This window comes from Xenopus laevis, chromosome 6S, assembly GCF_017654675.1.
Source record: "Xenopus laevis strain J_2021 chromosome 6S, Xenopus_laevis_v10.1, whole genome shotgun sequence".
NCBI classification, from domain to species: Eukaryota; Metazoa; Chordata; class Amphibia; order Anura; family Pipidae; genus Xenopus; species Xenopus laevis.
In genome coordinates, this window is record NC_054382.1 from 46,817,487 (window position 1) to 46,835,843 (window position 18,357).

An 18,357-nucleotide genomic window follows, 5' to 3' on the forward strand; every position below is an offset into this window, starting at 1 on the left:
AACCTTTCTCATACTGTAGCTCTGATCTCTGCTTCTGACTTTCAACTCTCTTCTCCTCTCATTACTGCATCCCACTCCGACTGCAAGGCTTCTCTTGGTGCAGCTGGAAGAGCAGAAAATAAATGCTTTAAATATTTAAGTAAAATATTTTACTTTAGTTGAGTTGCATAAAATTTTAAATAAATATGCAACTCAAACTTGGATCTGATGCCCTGATTGTAGGTCTTAGTTTCAAAGTCCCTGGTTGTGCTTAAAATTACCTATTTATCCTGATTTAACAGTCTCTAACTAACTGGACTTTGCCATTTTCTTCAGTGTCAGTAGGTATATAGATTGAAATGATTTAAGCAGTAGGATGCCCATACAAGTATCCAGAAATCTAAATTATGAGAAGGCCATCTTCCATAGACTCCATTTTGAACAAATAATTCTAATTTTTTTAAGGAGTGATTCACCTTTAAGTTAATTTTTAGTATGTTTGATCATTCTAGAGCATACTAAAAGTTAACATACAGGTGAACCACCCCTTTAATTCTACATCTAAAAAGATCAATATAATAATTATATAACCAAAGAAAGACTTGAGGGCAAGAATAAGATTTATTCAATTTGGAGTGTAAATAGTTTGTCATGAGTTCATAGCATCAAGCTAAGGATGGCTCAATTGCATCAGACTGTATAAACACAACTGAGATCAGGGAACAATATAATATCAGCACAACAATAAAAAACACAGCAAATATATTACTTTCTGATTACTTTCTACTTCTGCTATTGAAATACAACTGTAGAAAGGTAAGTGGATTCATCCTTTTAGCTTAATTTCTTGCTAAGTTCTCAGATAATTTAGGCTCAGAAGGAAGTACATCAAGATCCTTCAGTAGCCTTATAGATGGGAACAATTCTCCAAGATCAACCCTTATTTCTTGTAATGTTCCAGGTTTCCTATGCCCTTCTGTCATTTTTTCCTTTTTCTACCATTTACCAGATCTCTGCTCCTGTTCAGGCAATTTTACTTTTTACTCTGTACTTCCTGTCTATCTTTCTCTTTGTCTGAAATGATTCTAACTTCCTCCACTTCATGTTTTCTCCCTACTTTTCTCTTTTTCCTTCTACTGTTCTTCCTCTCTCCTCTTACTAGGGCAGTAAAGGGATTGATTAACAATTTATACAATTTTCATAAGAGAATTTGAGTGATAATGCTGAATATTTTTACAATCTGTGAAAATATTTTTCTCACATTTAGCAAATTTTAGCATCAGAATTAGCCTGCAATTCATTAGGTGCATGTAAGTTGCATTTGTAGATGCAATATGCAAAGGGATCCACAGAAGTATCACCTCCTAATGGCTGGTGTTAATTCCAGGTCTTCCTTGCATCTGTGTGGCCTGTATTTTGCACCTTGCATGCAAATCACCAAAGCAGATTGAACTAGATATTGGCACAATGCACAAACATAGGTTAAAAAATATTATGAAAATGAAGCATTTCCAAAAATTATTCTACAAAATGTCATTTAAATCCTGTGTACCAGTTCAATGTCATCTTTTTAAATATGGTTTACAATGACATTTTGCATTGTTAAAATAACAGTCACTAAATATCGGAAGGGGAGACATAGAGATGCCTTTGGTGTTTGGTGCTTCACATAATGCATTCAATATTTCTCCAATTATCTCCGTCTGCATGCAAAGGAAATCCCGGGATTACAAAGAGCAGGTAAATAGAGTAGGGGAACATTTTATGAAGATGTATGATTATAAAATGTTATATCTGACATTGCTAGACAACAGCTCTAGTATCCTTTAAAGAGGTGGTTTACCTTTACATTAACTATAGAATGGCTAATTCTAAGCAATATTTCAATTGGACCTCATTGTGTCTTTTTTTATAGTTTTTTAATTATTTGTCTTCTTCAAACTCTTTCCAGACTTCAAATGGGGGTCCCCGACCCCAGCTACAAAGACAAATGCCCTGTACAAAATAACATATAATGAAAAATGAAAACCAATTGCAAATTGTCTCAGACTATCACTCTCTTCATTATACTAAAAGTTAATCTAAAGGAGAACAAACCATTTAACTTTTGCTAATGCATTGGTTAATACTGGCAACAATGGTACTGCAACAGTTGAATAGGCAATATTTGAGTTACCGTGTTTGCATACTCAGAGGATAATTTTAAGTATTATGCACAATACATAAAGCCATTTTTGTACTTTCTGCTATTGCATTTCTCCCCAGGATGTACAAAGGATTATTGCTCTGTGTACTACTCGTAATCTGTGCAAATGTACTGGCACAGCGAGATCCCCCTAGGGCTGCAGATGCAAATGAAAGGGACGTCCGGGGAATAAAGGAATTTGTGCACTCTCTGGGCAAATTTGGAAAAGGTAAGGTTGTCTGCAGGGGATTCAAGATGCACCATCAAGCCATCCTTACAGGAATTTAAATGGCCATTACAACCACTCTTAAAGGAGAAGGAAAGTTTACATCACTAGTGGGTGCCACATGTTAAGGCACCCATCAGTCATTATAATTACTTACCTGATATCTCAGGCCAGTGCACCTGTTAGCAGTAAACTCCACCAGCCATGGTTTCTTCTCAGTGAGCACCATAGAGCAATTGTCTTTTTGCTTCTTCGTTGTTTGTGTGCATGATTGTGCTTGTACAGTAGAGTGAAAAGCAGGTTCTTTCAATATACTTTGCATGCACCAGCCCAGGGGTTATTGAAGAAGCAGAAGAAGCTCACATGTTACCTGGGCCAATGCAGTTTTCTGCTAACAGGAACATTTTCCCAGGGTATCATGTAAGTGATTAGAATCACTAGGGGTGCCTGATATTTTGCACCCCACCCCCCATGGATTTAACCTTTTTGTGATTGCCACTTTGCTGTATTACACTGGTAGTAAAATACCAGTCAAGCCCAGAGGTGGTATTAGAAATTGTATTGGGCTGTAAATATATAATAACCTGTAGTTCCCCCTTTGGTCCATCCCCAATATCTGCTCCTTGGTCTAACCTTTCCTCTCCAATACTTCCCTCCACCCATTCAACTCACCAAATATCTTCTACATTAGCCTGACCTTTCCTTTCTACATCATTACCCCACACTCTTTTTACATAATAAGCCCACCCATTTCTTGTCATAACCCCAGGCCTCATGGGTTATGAACAGAACACTACTTCCTGAATTCAGCTCTCTAACTCTGAGTTAGTCAGTGACTTAAAGGGGGGGCACATGGGGCATAACTTTTCAGTGAGTTTGCAATTGATCCTCAGCATGAAGCTCACATTCAAAAGCAAACAGTTATGGGGGGCGTGGCAAGATGGCGTGCTGAGAGGTCGCACCTGATACACTCTCCCGTCCCGAACTGCCAGAAGCATCTCTCTAAGCGATACCTGACCCACACTACTATGGGGAAACACAGCAAGAAAGCAGAGCAGACACCACAAAGTGCCTCACAGTCCGCTCAAAGCACGATGTCACCATTTCTTTGCAAGAAATCCTCTCACCGCTCGGAAGGACGCACATCCAAGAGGGCGGAGTCGGCCGCACATAGTCCAAGCCTGGTCGGATCGACGGCCTCCGGTTATAGCACAGCCTCAACGCGCACAGACATCCGCTCCTTGTTGTCTGCCTTATCGACCAAGGACGACTTAAGGGCGATGGCGAAAATGCTACGAGAGTCGCAGAAAGCAGACCTTGCGGAAATCAAAGCAGAGCTGCGCAATATAGGTGAGGCCCACAACCATCTAGTACACAGATCCAATGACCATCATAGGTTTATCTACCTACTCCGGAAACATATGGAGGATCTGGACAATAGAGGCCGCCGCAATAACCTCAGGATTAGGGGTATTCCGGACTCCATTACCGCAGCCGATCTTGGCGACATGGTAAGAGCCATCTTTAATTCTATATTGGGCAAAGAACCCTCCAGCCCACTTGAACTGGACAGAGTCCATCGTGCTTTGGGTACCCCGAGGTTCAGAACAGAATGACCCCGGGACGTAGTATGCTGTGTCCACAAATTTACAATTAAAGAGGACATTACCCGCGCATTGCGGAATGTGGAGCTTTTTAAGTACCAGGATTATGAAGTCTCCATCTTCCAGGACCTGGCGTGGCTCACAATCCAGCAACGCAGAGCCCTTAGGGCGCTTACCACGGTCCTACGAGCCCAAAACATTACCTATCGGTGGAGCTTCCCATTTGCCCTTACTGTTGTGAAGGAGGGCAGGCAATACAGTCTGAAAGAACCAGACGGCCTGGAGGACTTTGTGAGAGCTTTAGGATTGCCTGCTATTGACCTTAAAGAATGGAGGGAACTGGCTTACAATGGAGACCTTGTGGACACCCTAGAAACGGAACAGTGGCATTGCAGGAGCAGAATGAATAAACCCTCCAGCCCATCCACCCCTAGGCGCACGGATTGAATCTGAGGCCTTTGCTCACACAACGCGATGCTGGCCTACAGACACCATTCTGTCATACCTACGCATCTCTGTTTTCTAGGAGGTACATGTCATGGCGAGGACTAGGAGAGAAGATGGGTGGGGATGAAAGGAGAGAAAAAGAAAGAAAGGGGAAAAAAATAAATTAAAACCCCCACTTCAACCACTAAGCTCATATCTACCCATGTTGGTTTATTGCCTTAATGACTCTTATCCTACTGTTGTTTGACCATTCCCATCAGTGCCTTTGGATAGGTTTGATTTCCTGCACGTGAGGGGACATTGGATTTTCACAACGGAAGACTGATACCAGAACTCTAGAGATCTCCAGACTTCATAGCATCATCGACGGCTGAGCCACTTCGGACATTGTTACAACGCTTAACAAGCGTAACTTTTTGAGCAGTTTATGTTTCAGTGCTGGGACTCATTCCTTCTTCGGATCGTTGGCCATCCTAGCTACCTCTTGCTATAAGGAGGTCCAAAACTTACCTGTCACGCAATTTGCACTTTCCTCCTGAAATCAGGGCTGCCGGAGCAACTTTGGACAGTGTCGTACGTCCCAATTACATCTTATTTTGAATGATTTTTGTTCCGGTGCAGTAGACTCATTCCTTTTGCAGCTCATCGGTCTCCTCAGTGAACTCTTATTATGAGGATATGGTGGCTTCACAGCTTGTTCATTTCCACATGTTGTTTCTATTGGTTTTACTTTAGGCCCCCAACTACCCATACCCCTCAATCACTCTCCAGTCCAATGATTACCAATCATATTAGGCCTACTTCTCTCTTACAACAAGGGTCGCCACCTAGCTTAGCTCCCACCACCCTTAGGCAGCTCCTTTCCTTGTCCTATGTCTGCAGTCTTTCTATTGTGTATCAAGGGGTAATATCTACATATTTTTGAATGATTTCACTTAAACATGCCTCCCCGATCCCCGTGTGGCATTCCTGCCGGTGGAGGCCAGACTTACCTCATTGATTACTGATACTGTTGATATTTTTATTGTTTTGTTGTTTATTACTTTGCTTCTAGAGACATTTTCACCACGTCTATGTGGCAGTTCGGGTACGGGAGGATGGCTGATGCACCTTTTGCGCGCCACTCTCACGTACTCCCAACCTCAGACCTTTGGGTTAACCACGAGTGTGGGATGGGGATTTCCCCTACTCGCTTTCTTGGCATCCGACCTGGGTCTCCCTCATCTCTACACCCTTACCACATGCAAGCTTCTCCTGCCACGGGGCACTACCGCTGGACCCCCTCAGTATCCATGATGAATGATGACTGACATCCGAGTTGGATCACTAAATGTGAAGGGGCTGAATGCTCCCATCAAAAGGTACAATCTCGCACGGGACATAAAACGACTCAAGCTAGACATAGTTTTCATCCAGGAAACCCATTTTAAAAAGCAACAAACTCCGCTCCTCAGATTTAAAGGCTTCTCGACCATCTTTCACAGCACACCTTTAACCACCAAAACAAGGGGGGTCATGATTATGGTAGCAGATTCTTTAGGCTTCACTTCCATAGCAACCAAATCAGATAAGGCGGGCACTTAACTTTTAGTCAAGGGGAATATCAATGATTGCATGTACACTCTGGCCTCAGTTTATTTCCCTCCCAATGAGCAATTACCAGCCCTAACACAAACACTTCAAGCTATGACAGATTTTGAGGAAGGTATGCTCATTATGGGGGGTGATTTAAACATGACGCTTGAACCATTACTGGATTCCTCTACCGCACGATCTAGCATACCACACAGGAAAATTGAAGTTTTTAAAAAACAGCTTAGGTCCCTCACTTTAGTGGATACCTGGCGCCTCACGCAACCCTCTGTACGTGACTACACTTTCTACTCACGTCCACATGATACCTATAGTAGACTGGATTACATTTTCATACGCCACGCAGATATTGATCTTCTCAAAGACGCTACAATAGACACTATAACTTGGTCAGACCACGCTCCCATTACATGCACTCTTCTGCATAGGGTCCCCACTCATAGAGTCTTCTCCTGGAGATTAAACGATTCCCTTCTCCAAGAGGAATCTACGAAGAAGGACCTTACCCAAAAGCTTCAGAATTATTTTCAAGAAAATAACCTAGAACAGACTGACCCCTGGACTTTATGGTTAGCACACAAATGTGTTATTAGAGGGGAATTGATACAATTGGGGGCGCGCAAAAAGAGAGAACGCAACGCTAAAGTACAACAGATGATAACTAGAATCCGGTCTCTCGAGGCGCAACACAAATACTCCAAATTTATGACTAGAGCCATTGAAATTCATAAAAAACTCTATTTCGAACACGGCAACAAATGTGGCTGACTTTTAGCTGCTGCATTAAAGAAAAAACAGTTACGAAACTATATACCTAAAATTCAAACATTGGATGGGAAAACAGTGCACACTTCCACGGACATTGCAGAAGTCTTTCGTCAATATTACACTAAACTTTATGAGCTCCATCCCCCAACCACTATACAAAATAAAACCTGTAACACATTGACCAAATGCACTGACTATATTGTGGACTCCAACCCCCTGAGATTATCAGACGATATTCGAAAGGCCCTAGACTCCCCATTGACTACAGACGAGTTTACAGCAGCCATCAAGACTACCAAAGCCGGAAAGGCCCCGGGGCCCGATGGCTTTTCAATATCATACTATAAGGAACTGAGTCACTGCCTCCTACCGTATCTAGTTGCCGCTACTAACTCTATCACAGCCACTAAAACAATCCCCTCAGAAGCCCTGGAGGCTCATATAACCTTAATTCATAAAAAAGTTAAGGACCCCACAGATCCTGGCAGTTTCCGTCCCATTTCCCTACTAAATGTCGATACCAAGTTATATGCGAAGGTACTAGCTACCAGGTTAAATCAAGTCCTAACCACCCTGATATCACCAGAACAGGCAGGCTTTGTCCCGCATAGAGAGGCCAGGGACAACACGAACAGACTCTTTAGCATCATCCATTACTGTAAAAGCCGCTCCATCCCTGTTATGCTCTTATCCACTGACGCCGAGAAGGCTTTCGACAGGGTAGACTGGACATTTTTACGAGCCACCCTACAACACATAAACTTGGGACCTAGAATGCTATCGTGGATAACTACCTTATATACCAATCCGTCTGCTAAACTCAGGGTAAATGGAGATTACTCGCAATCATTTAGAATCCAAAACGGGATCTGCCAAGGCTACCCGCTATCCCCACTCCTCTTCATCCTCTCGCTCGAGAGCTTTCTAAACAGGGTTAGGACTGACCCAAACATTAATGGCGTCACAATCGGTTCCAAAGAACACAAAATCGCTGCGTACGCAGACAATCTGCTTTTCTTTTTGCGAAACCCCAGGATCTCGCTCCCAAACTTAATAGTAGAATTGGATAAATTTAATTCAGTCAGTAATTCTAAAATAAATCTGACTTAATCTGTCGCCCAAAATGTCTCTATTCCTCGGGAAGAGTTTTCAGCTGCTACTACTTCTTTTCCGATCAGAACATCCACTACATGCTTCACCTACCTTGGCATAAAAATATTTCCGGACGTGAAACAAATTATTAATAGAAACTATAGTGACCTTTTAAATTCTATCAAAACTGACTTAAGAGACAACTAAAACGTTATCGTGGTTTGGCCGCGTTAATTCCCTTAAGATGAACATTCTCCCCCGCTTCCTATATGTTTCACGGGCCATTCCATACCCCCCTCCCAAGGGGACCTTACAAACACTGCATACTCTCACGAAAAAGTTCATTTGGGCAGATAAAAACCCGAGATTGGCGAGATCGAAATTAACCGCATCTAAAACGCAAGGCAGTGTAATGGTGGCCATACACGGGCAGATAAAGCTGCCGAAATCGGTCGTTTGGACTGATTTGACAGCTTATCTGCCCGTGTATGGGGGCTTTCGACGGGTCATCCCGATCGATATCTGGCCACGATATCGATCAGGAAGGTTGGATTTTTACCCGACTGACCCGTCGGAGCCGCTTGGCGCATCGTAATTCGATCGTTCGGCCATACGGCCGAACGCTCGAATTACCCCCGATATAGCCACGCAGTTTAGTGGCATATCGGGGAAAGATCCGCTCGATGGCGCGATGTCGCCAAAGGAGCGGATCTTTAAGTCTATGGCCACCTTATGTCTTCCAGATTGGCAGATATACCATCAAGCCACGATTATAAACAGATGCCTGGACTGGGCCTTTTATGGGAAAACCAAATTATGGATAGAGATAGAGCAGGAATCCCTAGCAACCCCTCTATGGGCGGTCCCCTGGTTATCTCCGGCTAACAGAATCTATAGAGATAGAACAGATGCTAAACTTAAATACACATTAGATACATGGGACTACCTAGCCAAGTCAAACAAATGGATCAAATCTCCTTCCCCTTTATCTCCGGTACTTGGCAATCCTAATTTCACACCAGGCCTGAATTTAGATAATTACAGGGGATGGGACATTCTCTTACACGCAGGAGCTGATTACTTTTACCGTCGAGGCAAATTCAAAAACCTTGACGAGCTATTACCTAATTTCACACCGTCCGACCTAGATAGATTTAAGTATCGGCAAATCAGGCACTTTTTACAGGCAACATTTCCACCCCATAAAGACAGGCCTACCCTCACTCACATAGAACATATTTGGTCCCAGGAAAACCCACAAAAATGCGCGATTTCTTGGATATACAAACACATCACAGACCTTAAACCAACCCCACTCCTTATCCTTAAAGACAAGTGGCAACGAGACGTGACCATGACTATCTCGGACAACCAATGGGCAAAAATCACTCTATTGGTACACCAATCCTCTAAATGCGCTAAACTCCAAGAACTTAACTATAAATTACTAACTAAATGGTACTGATACCCTACCAAATTGAGCAATATCTCCCCCACATGCTGGAGATGTAAGGAACATCCCGGTACCCTAACACATATTTTTTGGGATTGCCCTATACTCAACTCTTTTTGGACCTCAATACGCAACACTATCAAAACTGTTACAGACATAGAAATCCATGATAACCCTTTGGCTGTCCTCTTACACGACACCTCATTGCCACTGAAGACATACAAGAAGTCTCTTGCTCCCATAATGCTGGACTCCGCCAAAGCATTAATTCCCCTTAAATGGAGACAGACGGAAAGTCCGTCTGTGAAAGATTGGTTGCTCAAGATCAAAGAGATACATAAATTTGAGGAGCTGAAGACTGAAACTGCTAGTGATTTCCAGAATTTCATGACTAAATGGAATCACTGGATTGCATTTACCAATTCAGATTCTTACGTCCAACTGTGCACCGTGTGAGATTCAACCTGACATTTTATGTATAATCTTGCATTTTCTCTTTCCTGAGTTCCCTGGGGAGGGGATGGAATCCAGAGGTACCTACCCGTGTGACCCATTCAGACCAGTCACATCACTAAAATGCTTACATTGGATCCTTTTATACCCCTTGCAGGTTTCAATTAGTAATAAGTGGATTTGAGCTCGACCATGTCTTTTATGATTTTGAGTACTCCCAGGCCGGTATGCCATTTCTGTTATCTTTCTCTCTCTTCTCCCCTCCTTCCCCCCTTACCTTCCCCCCACCTTCCCTCACCTAGACCCCCTCCCTTCCCCCTTTTCTCTCCTCCTTCTCACTGTACCCTCTACTTACTGGATCCAAAACCAGGTACATCGGCACTCTATGGTCAACCTTTTGGCACCCCAAGCTATATGTTACCCTGCGTAACCATGTACATGAGACGAGCGAGACGAGCGAGACTCGACACCTGCTGTTGATGCTTAATACGGAATAATCTCCTTAGATTATTGATGTAGAGTCATTTTGCGTTTGTGCATGGCTAATTTATAGATGCTATTTTCTGTATTGTTCTTGATTCTCTATCTCTGTATCGAATGTGCTGTTGTATACCTGTTTTTTCTTTTCCCTTTTCTGAAAAATCAATAAAAACAGATTTATAAAAAAAAAAGCAAACAGTTATGACCTCCCCTCAAGTCACTGATTGGTTACTGCCTGGTAACCAATCAGTGGAAACCAAGTGAGCTGAAAAGCAGGAAGTAGTGTTATGTTCTGTTAGACATCCAGTCACTCCAGCCTTTATACATTACATTTTTGGCTAACTAACTATATTAGAAACATGTTTTATTTTGCACAGCCTATCCATTTACCTATAATCGGGGCTGCATGCCGCCCAGCCGCTTGACAGGGAGCACAGCTCCCTCAGGCCCGCATGTGCACTCGCACTGGAGGAGTGTATACAGGCAGGCGCTAGGACCGTGCAGCAAGGCGCCAGGACCGCGCGGCCTCAGGGCGCCCGCCCACTATATCCGGCCCTGCTCATGAGGAAGACAAAAGCTCTCAACTGATGCACTATATGTTTCTGTAGCAGCATCAGACTCTATATTTTTACTGTATTAACATTTTTCCTCTTAAAACAAATGTCTGTTTTTCTATTTTCCTAGCTTTTGTGGGAGGGATACTAAATCAAAAACGAGATGCGGAGGCAGAAGGTGATTATGTTTTTGGGTTCTCTTCTGGGGAGCCTCAGGAGATTGTACCACTTTTAAACAGATCTAGCCTTATTCAGAAAAAAACATGGTACATTTTGTGATGTGCTCAGTATAGGCCACCTTTAGCAGATAAGTAGCTTTAATAAAGCATCTATCTTTGTGAAAAGAAAGGTATCCTGGGGATTATGAAACAGGTATTGTATCCGTTATTCAGAAACCTGTGATCTGGAAAGCTCCAAATTACAGAAAGGCTGTCTCCCATAGACTCCATTTTATCCAAATAATCCAAATTTTCAATAATGTTTTTTGTTTTCCCTGTACTAATAAAACAGTACCTTGTACTTGATCCCAACTATGATAGAAGTAACCTTAACTGGAAGCAAAATCAGCCTATTAGGTTTATTTAATGTTTATATGATTTTCTAGTAGACTTAACATATGAAGATCCAAATTACGGAAAGATCCATTATCTGGAAAGCCCCAGTTCCCCAGCATTGTGGATAACAGGTCCCATACCAATATTTCAAAAAATGTATTGCTCCTAAGTGCACTCAAATATACTTGCAGTTAACATGAAAACATTCGCCCAGAAACAAATCAGTGGAATATATATTTTAGCCATGTCATAATGTTGTTGTTTTTATTTTTTTAAGGTGGGAGGGGTTGACTAGTTTCGGCAACAGATAAACAGCAGTGAAGAACAATGATTTCTGGTAAATGTATTTCATTCTTTATCCCTATGGTACAGTTCAAAGCTGAACACTTTTTTTCTTCTTTTTAGGAAAGTGCCCTTGATACAATGTCAGTACACCAGGCTCCATGCCTACTAAACCCTTAAAACCCATAAGGATAAGTAAATACTCAAATCTGGCAAAAAAAACAAATTTTTATTTAGGATTAATACATAATTTATAGAACATTTATTTAATTTTATTCTCTTTATTATGTTCAGTTTAGTACAGCCAAGAAGAATTACAAACACAATTGATACTGAGACAATGTTATTCCATTATAAGTAAAACTGCTCTTAGACCCCCTAAAATACACTGTAATGGGCAAAACTGTCCCTCCATCATGGAACAATATACTCATACCCTGGCCACTCTAATCAGTCTTTGGGATGTATGTATTAGGTGTGTAAAATAAAATATGCCAAAGAAGTAGAAAAAATTATGCACCCACTGTTGTCCATTTGCAAACATAGTTAACATATTGCAGATACAGATAATATGTTGAATTGCTAGGTCCCTTAGCAATAGCAAGATTTTAACGGATCCACACACACACTATTTTTCTGCAGTTGGGGAGCTTACCCCTTTTATTATATCACTAACATTATCAATGTTTCGGGGGGATAAACCCTCTGTTCATCAGGATACAGAATCAAGTGCACAATCACCTTTATACCCATACACTCCGTCTTCTTTACTCCTATAATCCTACCACATCAAATGAAACTTTAGTTATTGTGTTAGTTTTCTTAAAGTCCAATTACAGCATTAGAAAGTCCAATCTGTCCAATTACAGTATTAGAAAGTCCAATCTTACCTGTAGAGAGTCCTTTCAAAACTTAATTGAAATGTCCAAATCAAGTCCATGGAGTGCAGTTTTCAGAAACACTTTTACATTTGAAAAACATTTTTAAATAAAAATCACTTTTCTTAAATCAATTTAATTACTCAATGCCAGTGGGGCTGTCAATTTTACCTCTACTCTTGTATGTATTCCCCCTCGGCAGGTACAGTTTCTAGCAGCAATTAGTTCTTTGCTTTCATTTTCCAACTTTAAAACCACCTGCACTTGTTTGATTTAGCACCCATGTTCACAAATTAACACTTACACAGATAAGGTGTGATTCTCATTGAAGGATTTGCATTGAAAACTTTTATTGTTCAATGTTGCTATACGTGTAACCATTGATAAATACATTGGCATGTGCTGTAAACTGTAGTCCAGCAAAATGTGTTACGTTTGTAAAGTTTGGTTGAAGAAAGTGTTTATATCCTATTTAATTACATTCCATGTATATTTTTCCCCTAGAAACCATATAAATGGCTGAAATGATTCTGAACATTGCAGTGATGAAGAATAAGAAAATCCCTTAGATACCCTACCCACAATCATATCCCTACACTATACACACCTGTTTCTCTTTAGGGCAAATAAACTGTATAAAAATACATGTTGTATTGTGATTTATATTTTGCAACATATGCATTATAATATATTCTATTTTTTCATTTATTTATTATTTTAGTGCAATATCATACACTCTACAAAATCACAGTACAGTGTCACACCTTGCTAAGTTTTGTTGTCTCACTAGGGCTATATGATAAATGACTTAATTTTTCCACTGTATCTGGACCATCACAGCACATTAATGCTGCATGTATAGACCCAAATAGATCCTTTATCTATGTATTTTGTGCAGACAGGTAGTACGGATGCCAACGATGGCATATTGGATTGGCCATCTAAGGTCATTGGTCTTGGGGGCCCAGAATTGTGCCCACCACAATCAGCTTTATTACATACTGTATATATCCCCGCAATGTATGTTAAAGAAGCGGGAAATTCAAATACTCATTTCCTTCCACTTTATTATTTACAGCACACCATAGGTGCAATCATAGCAGGAGGCAACAGGGGCATTTGGAGAAAAGGAGAGTGGCAGCAGCAGAGAACAGGGTGGCATGAGAGGACAAACAAAGAGTTATTATATTTACTGAGCATTTGCTCTGTACTACCACTTAATACAAGTATAAAGCTTGCTTGATAATGCTAAGCCATTATATATGAGCAAAGTCTTTGACATATGGAACAAGGAAATAGTTTCTGGTGCCAAGACCGGAAGTAAACCCTCCACCCCTTGTAGTCAACACACACACTCATTCACTTGCATGTATGCACACATGCGGGGGCAGGCAGGGGTGCCCAGCCTGCTTGACCCAGCACTGTCTGCTACAATTCTCACGAGAAAACAAATCTCAAAGGTACAGTACATCACTTACATATGAGAAGAAATTAGTGCTGCATGGTATGTGTTTAACAGAAGATTTTATCTTTCACACACTGTGTAGCAGCTATGAAGACAGTACAGGCAGTCCCCAGGTTACGTAGGAGATAGGGTCTGTATGTTTGCTGTTTAGTTGAATTTGTATGTCTTATTAACTGCAAATTAGTCAGATGTCTGTCTTAACATAGTGTTTATTTTTACCTTTCTGTGCTCTGCAGTAGACAACACACACCAGAGGTATTGGGGCAGGTGGTTTATTAAAGTTGAATGCTAATAAAAGTCAAGCAAACCATAGTATGTTATTGTGACAGCCCCCTGTCTGCAAGTGTGAATTGTATGTAAAGCTGGCCATAGACGCAAAGATCTGATCGTATGAATTGAGGATTCGTATGATTTTTGGACCGTGTGTGGAGAGTCGGAGATCGGTCGTTTGGTCGATCGGACAGGTTAAAGGATTTCTGTCGGCTGCCCATAATATCTCTGCATTTATTGCCGATCGTACGATTTTCAGAGGGAGACTGTCACTAGCTTTGTCTTTCGTACGATTGCTGTCAGGGGCAAAACATCGGCTAATCTGTTCTTTTGTACTTTATTTGATCGGAATGGTTAGTGGCAGGTCAGGAGATGGGAAAGTCTGATCGTACGATGATTTGTACGCTCGGATCTTTGTGTCTAAGGCCAGCTTTAGTCAGGTGTATGTAACTCGAGGACTGCCTGTATATGATATAGAATACCAGTTTCTTCATGGAAGCAGGGCTGAATTTAAATATACTGCTTCCCTAGACACACTTCATTGTTGAAATCTTTTCATCTTTGCTCCAAAATGGTGCATCACCTTAGAGAAACTGCAAAGCTCACACACTGAGCTAATAACAGATGAGCTCTGGTGTTCTGCTAGGTAACCCTATCCCTCTTAGCTGGAGGTTTTTGCTGCAAGTCTCTGGTGGTAACTGGCGCGAGCCTTCAGGAAACTAAAAATAAATACAGTCCCTGACACCATGCCATAAAGTTGCTGACCTAGGCTCAGGTGCCTTTGTGACAAATATGTGTGTGCCTGGGAGTTGACTTGTGAATTTGATTCACCAAACTGTTTAACCTAGCTGTCTAAATGGGTGGAAGTGGGCGCCTATGTCCCACACTTCCCTAATTTATTGGCAAAGCTGAATACTATTGAACAGTGTGGCAGAACTAATTATGATCTTTCCGGCTATATCTCGGTGCAATACAGCTAAACGATCTTTTCAAAGAAGGAAACATAATACCAACACACTGAAGCAGTGTTTTCTTTGTGCAAGATTGCCTTTCTGTGAAGAGTCTTTAAAATCTGTCCTCCAAAAACAGTTGTGAGATCTCAGATCACATTTCTCCACACCAAATACTCCAAATTATACAAAATTTTAGGGTTGTTTGGGTCTCAGCTGTCTGTCCAAACTTGCAAACTCCACCAAACAACCTGGACAATAACCACATTTGATGTCACAGCCCACCCCAGTAAGACACAAACAACCCCCATATGTCACTGCTGTGCCCCAATGTCATTATCTATGTCATTTTTTGAGACCTGTGATGTGCTATAGTATATATATATATATATATATATATATATATATATATATATATATATATATATATATATATATATATATTGTTTTATTGTTTTCAGATAACACTGACTGTTGTTGTATTACAATCATCTTTTTATACACACACAGTAGTAGTAGTACATCACATTTCTCAACATAATAACCTGTCCAAATATTGCAGCTTCATACTGCAATGATGCTCTCTCATCAGTTCCTCCATATTCCTTTTCCACCACCCATCACACTGACTCAGTCAGTTAAACACAACCCTTTGCATACTAGCTCAAACAAGTACCTTAGAAGATGTGCTTGATCAGTTGAACACCAGTGGAGAAAGTAACACACCGATCCTGAATTTTTCCATTTTAACTTCATTTTTTTCCTGCTACAGTCAAACTCTCTCACTAGCAAAACAACTGTATTTTTTTTAAAAAATCCTCTCAATTCTCTAAATCACAATGGCTGTTTGCATCATTTAACTTAGTGACCCCAACCATATTTTCCATCCATTACTGTAACTGCCATTGCTATTTTCTTTAAAGACAACATAGCTCACATAGACTCAGCATACTTTTAGATGACAAGCTAAATTTAACTTGGAATAACGTCACATCTACTTTACACTCTACTTTATTCCTTGCAGAGGTCATGGTAGGCCATCGTTCCAGTCTGTTCTAAATGCTGCTGTTAAAGGGGAACTAAAGCCTAAAATAGAACAATGCTAGAAATGCTGTATTTTGTATATGAAACATAAACATGTACTTACTGCAACAGAAACCTAATTAAACAAATGATTTATGTTTTCAAGCTGGCTGCAGGGGGTCATCATCTTGTAACTTTGTTAAACATCTTTGCAAGACCAGATAGATTTCTTTTTCATTAAAGAAAGTAAAAATGGGATTTTATTTTTTTGCCTTTACATTAAACTCATTCAACTCACCACTACACATCAATGCATGTAACCTTCACTGGCTCCCAATGTCTTCTTGAGGAGTGCACAGGTCTATACATTGGGGAGACAAAACAACTGCTCTCCAAGCGAATGGCTCAGCATAGGAGGGCGAACTCTACAGGGCAAAACTCATCTGTCTTTCTACACTTAAAAGACAAGGGACACTCCTGAACAGAGAACATCCCTGAACAGCTTTCAACACCACCTGTCTGCTACATACAATGCTGTTCTAACATATGTACCCCGGGGGATTCAGAACACTTCACACATCCATTCATGCAACTCTCACAAGTCTCTCACCTCTTTCTAGGAGTTGCATGACAAAATGGATAATCCTTTCACAGTAACTACACAGAAACTACACCTCTGTGAATTTCTTCAGATGTCACCTCTTTGAAGAGTTACAATGTGCCATTGTGGTTGGATTAGTGGAAGAGTTTATATGCCGAGAATTTCCCACACCAGTCAGTCGAACTGAAGAAGCTGCTCGGATGAGCAGTGAAACGTCTTCATTGATTATTTAGCAAGTCCAGTTGTTTTTAGATTTACCTATACTAGATATACCATGACCTGGATGAATGAAAATCTTCATAGTCATTCATAGTGAGGTTACAGTGTTTGCTTGCTGATATTCCTCTGTAATCAGAACGATGCATAGTTCAGGGCTCCAAGAAATAAGATTAAAACCTCCAATGATAGTTGTATGAAAATACTAGGAGACAGGTGTCCAAAGAGGAGGAGAACCCTTTTGCATTAAATGGCACACTGGTACTGAAAAAAAGCTAGAAAAAAGTTTTATTGAGGACTGTTGTGTTAAGAATTTGTGATGCTGCTAGACAATGTAAAATCATTCGCTGGTGAAAATTCATTAGCCCTGAGCAAAAGTAAGTGTTAACAACTGCTCTGGAGTTTTGTTTAATATTTTCTCACAAAAAAAAAAATGCTTTGTGATTGCAAAATGTAATTACATACACTGTGCATTTTTGTAAAAACCATTTGTTTTCAAAATTTGCGAGGAAGACATTGAGGTCTCAAATCAGTCAAAAAAGGAAGCAATTGATGAAAATCTTGGTCCTAATGTTCACTAACAAAACATATTACATTTTCCCATTAGAATAATATATATTGTCACAAGAGTGGAACCACACCAAAATTCTAGCATACAGTATTTTGAAAAGTATGGTGTCTAATAAAAGGGCAATTAGAATCAAATTGGGAGCAGAATCAGTAAATACTATTAGTGAGCATGTCGGAGACCTCTAGTGACCAAACAGAGGTAAAACCACAGTCTCAATAATTTCTCCAAAACATGCTATTAAGTAAAAAAATATATTTTATTCACATCAGTAATTAAAAAACATGTATAATATTCCCTCTAATGCCTAACGCGTTTCATGCTTACCCAGCACTTAGTCATAGGCAGAATCTGCCAATGACTAAGTGCTGGGTAAGCATGAAACGCGTTAGGCGTTAGAGGGAATATTATACATGTTTTTTAATTACTGATGTGAATAAAATATATTTTTTTACTTAATAGCATGTTTTGGAGAAATTATTGAGACTGTAATAAAAGGGCAGCCAAGTTTGGGAGTTAAAGGAGAAAGGAGCTAGTAAGTTGCAGGTAAAACTTAGTCCCTTTGTAAAATGTATAATAAAGCAATAGAATTCTTAATGAATCAGATGAAAATTGAGCATAGGACTGGTCAGATATGGGATGACTTTGACGTAGTTGGCCAGCTTAAATATATTGCAATATATGGACAAACAATCCCTGTTTTGTTTAAAGGGTAA

General features: G+C 40.5%; 1 long non-coding RNA gene across 1 annotated transcript; it reads left to right on the forward strand.

Annotated features, from left to right (window-relative positions):
* The first annotated feature begins 688 nt into the window (after positions 1–688).
* LOC121395044 lies at positions 689–13,192 on the forward strand. Its single transcript, XR_005962208.1, has 5 exons — positions 689–795; positions 2,245–2,393; positions 10,965–11,012; positions 11,666–11,725; positions 13,053–13,192. It is a non-coding gene; the product is annotated as an uncharacterized LOC121395044 (long non-coding RNA).
* Positions 13,193–18,357: the final 5,165 nt, after the last annotated feature.